The sequence below is a fragment of the Mizuhopecten yessoensis genome, unplaced genomic scaffold (genome assembly GCF_002113885.1).
Source record: "Mizuhopecten yessoensis strain PY_sf001 unplaced genomic scaffold, ASM211388v2 scaffold11027, whole genome shotgun sequence".
Lineage (NCBI taxonomy): Eukaryota > Metazoa > Mollusca > Bivalvia > Pectinida > Pectinidae > Mizuhopecten > Mizuhopecten yessoensis.
In genome coordinates, this window is record NW_018408842.1 from 375,867 (window position 1) to 380,856 (window position 4,990).

General features: G+C 40.7%; 1 long non-coding RNA gene across 1 annotated transcript; it reads left to right on the plus strand.

The window, feature by feature from the left end:
- Positions 1 to 558: 558 nt before the first annotated feature.
- On the plus strand, positions 559 to 4,209 carry LOC110464723. The gene is made up of 3 exons (XR_002464525.1): positions 559 to 649; positions 2,296 to 2,380; positions 4,063 to 4,209. It is a non-coding gene; the product is annotated as an uncharacterized LOC110464723 (long non-coding RNA).
- Positions 4,210 to 4,990: the final 781 nt, after the last annotated feature.

Genomic DNA, 4,990 nt, shown 5'->3' on the forward strand with positions numbered 1-4,990 from the left:
CTTGACCTTGAGTGACCTCGATGATGACAAGCAAACTAACACAACATATATGGATGTTTTGTGTGTGACTGTGTGTCAATGTTGCTGTGTATAGAAACGAGGATGTATTCATATAATCATTAAGTCATTTTTATGATAATTTCATAGTTAGACAACTTAATAACCTTCAGAACAATTAGATTTCATCGCATTTCCTTCATCACACCCAGTAAAACATGGAGACCCCTGTCACTTACGGTACAGTTGTGGAATAGCAAAACGTGTGCGAACGATGTGTGGACGATTTTACCTATGACAAACAAGTCAGTAGGTTTTTGTAAATGTGGGCAGGAATTAAATCCTATAGTTTTAATGTCAACAAACTTAAACTGTGATGAATGTACATATCGTAATCCTACCTTCGCTGATTTAGCATATTGTTCAGGTTAGATACGTTGATCTCTTGGCGTTAATCATTTGTGTTATGTCTCCGTAATCTAAACGCTTAGAAGACAGATAGTTTTAGAGGTACAATTAAAACGTACAGGTGAGTATACCTCCCTCGCCGCTAGGTGTCGCTAAGATAGCAAGAGGGTATCAATAGGCAGAATCCAGCAACAATCTCCCCAGTTCTGTTCTGATCTCGGCGTGTGTACAGCATTGACAGATCGTAAGTACCTAATATATGTGAGACCGGCTTTGTGTTGGAAAGATAGAAGTGACTGAATAAGTCTTGCCTTGATCCACATACTGCATGGAAGGTAGCGAGATACTGTTAGACAGAAAGTGTCACGGGCATAGGCTAACGTTATGCAGTGCTAGTCGTGACTAGGTAAAGTTGTTACGAGCTAGTCGCGACCAGGCTAGTCGTGACTAGGGTAGTCGTGACTAGGTATAGTTGTTAGAGGTAGTCGTGACTAGGGGTAGTCGATACCAGGCTAGTTGTGACTAGGGTAGTCGTGACTAGGTATAGTTGTTAGAGCTAGTCGTGGTTATTAGAGCGTCGTAGTTGTATATCAGTATGTATAAGGCTGTCGTGCTCGACACGACTAGGTCATGTAAATAGCTGACTATATGGCAACTAAAGTGACTAGAGCTAGCCGCGACTACACGTAGGAAGTCGAGTTGTGTACTGCCTGAGTGTGTGTAGTGTGCTATATTAATACAGAGCAGATAGCTTTGGTAATATAGTTCGATAGTCGTGCAGTAATTATTCTGTTCATATCATGTATTAAGCATTAGGTAATAGGTATGCTGGTTACAAGGTAGTAACACATATTTGTATATATTTGCAACTGTAGTATAGTTATAATTAAGCCTACAGCACAGGGATCCTTAGAAGTGACTAGGGTACGGACCCCGGAACGTTACAAAACTACCTAATAATATACTAGACAATAACTTGATAACCTTCCAAAACCAAGGAGACACCATCTCATTTCCGTTTATAAGTGGACACCTCCGTTGCAATAAGTAAAATATGAATGTCATTGTCACTCAAGGTAACAGATACCAGCTTTGTCGTTTCTGGTAACGCGTAAATATCGTCACTTCCGGTAAGACGTGAACATCGTTCCTCACTTCTGATCATAAATGGATACTGTCGACACAAGACTGTGCTTAAAAATAACAACAAATCAACACAACTGCTACATGTATTTGATGTCAAAGGGCTTGGTCAGCGTCTTTGCTTTCTTCGACGATATCTTCCTTGTAAAATTTGTATAGTTTCATCCGTATTCATTTTGCCAGCAGTATATGCAATGGTGTTTGCAGACCAATGTCAACTTACAGTTCATTTGTCTACAAGCAAACAAAAATGATCTACTACATGTAGTTTGTTTATTTGTTTTCATTGAAACGACCACACGGATACTACAGAAATGAATTATATAATGTCCGTTTGATCGAATCATCAAAAAGAAATAAACAAACTAAAACATAGTATAGTTTGTTTAATACAAGCGTATTGTTATTTTAACATCGAGGTCAAGATATTGGATTTCAAAACTCCTTATTGTGTGGTAGACTGCCTTTGTAGCTTTACTAATAGATTATATTTAGATCGTCATTAACTGCGTGTCCATCTGGACCATAATGGTAAGGAGCTGCAGAACAAAACATGCAGAAGAGAACATTATTCAAAAGGCATCTAAATTTAGCTGTTCAAATGATTCCTAAAGGTTACGATGCTCGGAAATATTCCGTAATTATCTCTTAATAAGAGCTGTATCAAAGAGTGTAGATGCTGTACCGTGATAGTTGTCATTTTCATAAAACAACAAAAATAAATTCCTATACCATTTTCTTATTTAGCTGTCATTGAGAGGGATGTGTTCGCTGTCATTATGACGGATGTGTTCGGTGTCATTGAGAGGGATGTATTCGCTATCATTGAGAGGTATGTGTTCGCTGTCATTGAGAGGGATGTGTTCGCTCATTGAGAGGGAATTGTTCGCTATCATTGAGAGGGATGTATTCGCGATCATTGAGAGGGGTGTATTCGCTATCATTGAGAGGGGTGTATTCGCTATCATTGAGACAGATGTGTTCACTATCATTGAGAGGGATGTATTCGCTATCATTGAGAGGGATGTATTCGCTATCATTGATAGGGATGCATTCGCTATCATTGAGGGGGGTGTATTCGCTATCATTGAGAGGGATGTATTCGCTATCATTGAGGGGGGTGTATTCGCTATCATTGAGAGGGATGTATTCGCTATCATTGAGAGGGATGTGTTTGCTATCATTGAGAGGGGTGTATTCGCTATCATTGAGAGGGATGTGTTTGCTATCATTGAGAGGGGTGTATTCGCTATCATTGAGAGGGATGTATTCGCTATCATCGAGAGAGTTGTATTCGCTATCATCGAGAAGGATGCATTCGCTATCATTGAGAGGGATGCATTTGCTATCATTGAGGGGGATGTATTCGCTATCATTGAGAGGGATGTATTCGCTATCACTGAGAGGGGTGTATTCGCTATCAATGAGAGGGGTGTGTTCGCTATCATTGAGAGGGGTGTATTCGCTATCAATGAGAGGGGTGTGTTCGCTATCATTGAGAGGGGTGTATTCGCTATCATTAAGAGGGGTGTACTCGCTATCACTGAGAGGGGTGTATTCGCTATCACTGAGAGGGGTGTATTCGCTATCATTGAGAGGGGTGTATTCGCTATCAATGAGAGGGGTGTGTTCGCTATCATTGAGGGGGGTGTATTCGCTATCATTGAGAGGGGTGTACTCGCTATCACTGAGAGGGGTGTATTTGCTATCATGGGAGGGGTGTATTCGCTATCAATAAGAGGGGTGTGTTCGCTATTATTGAGAGGGGTGTATTCGCTATCATTGAGAGGTATGTATTAGCTATCATCGAGAAGGATGTATTCGCTATCATTGAGAGGGGTGTTTTTGCTATCATTGAGAGGGGTGTATTCGCTATCATTGAGAGGGTCGTATTCGTTATCACTGAGAGGGATTTGTTACGTGCCATTTGAAGGGAAGTTTACACTGCCGTACTGTATTTTATGTTAATAACACTAACTGCCCGATTCATCACGGAAATAAAATGAGAGATCGTCAATTACGTTTCAATCATCACAATTCCTTTATCATTGATCGTTTCCAAACAGTTGTCGATATTGTTAGATTTTTAGGGAAACGTTAGATCGATAGAATAATCAAAAACGATTCCGTTCACCCTACGAATAAATCAGTTATTTCCAATCGTTTGAATTGACGAAAGCTAATGTATTTGCGCTTCAGTAGGAACACACGACCAAGTAATGTATGTTTTATTTAGATCGTAATCAAAGAGACATTGGCAGATCCGTTTTGTCTTTGGATAGGGGTTGGGGGTTAAAACAGTTTTTCATAAAGGAATAGAATGCAACGGATGTCGGTATTTTGCAGAAACATTTTAAGAGCGTCATTTCAAAGCAGCAATTAAGTTGATATAAAGACGGCCGGCTAAAGGGAGATACCACTGAAAAGAGAGAATAGGGCACCGAGATAGGAAAATATCCCTAGTGTTGCAGTGGGGGCAACATATCAATCTTGGGAATGTCTTTTCCATTACAGGGATGAACGATCTATTTGGAACGTACCGACATTCTACCGAGATCGTAAAGAAACTTCCCTACAGGTTGGGGAGTGAGAAAAGAATACACCAGCTGGTACCCACTGCATGGTTGTAGGAGGCTGCCAATGTGAGAACCTCCTGCAGAATTGGAGATTTGTGTTTGTGCTCTCTACTTGGGGACACAAAGCGCAAATAAAAACTTCTGCACCCATTGCAATATTTTGCATATTTAACTTTTTTCCTACCGGTTGTTTCTTAGCGCCTTGCTTGGCAAAAATTCACTTTTGGTTTAAGTGTTGAACGTTCAACCGGGTGAGGATATACCAAAGTTCTTCAAATGGTACTTGTTATTCCATGCTTAACGTTCAGAATTTAGGGTAATGACATCAACTGGTTCAACTTTTGTCAGTATAATGTGACTAGTTGGAATGCTGAGCTTGGTGCCTTCGCTATGATATTACAGTGATATAGCACTAAAAAGTCAGCATTGGATCCGCGCTATCACAAAAATGCAATCAACAGAATATGCCTCTAGCACACAAACAAACATGCGCGCATACACATCGCACATGGAGACACGTCCTGAAATGTTAATAGGACGTTGAACCCTATAAAACCAACCAACCAAATCTTTAAGAACGTATCAGAAGAATCATAAATATTTCCGCTCTCGCGTGCTAATACTGAAGTATATATGAATGCCCTTGACAACCCCATACTGAAGATTGGCGGTCGATAAACCCGGGGATCAAATGCGCCCACACTGTGTACATATTCTCTGTTGTTTTAAAAAGGTGACTGATAAATATGGCAGGCGGCGTCAATCGTCCAAGCCATCAGATACCAGCTGCCAAAGCTCCTTGTATGGCGGAAATGTGGTGTGACGTCACATGCTAGGCGCGCGACCCCCACGAGAGGTCTTTCACG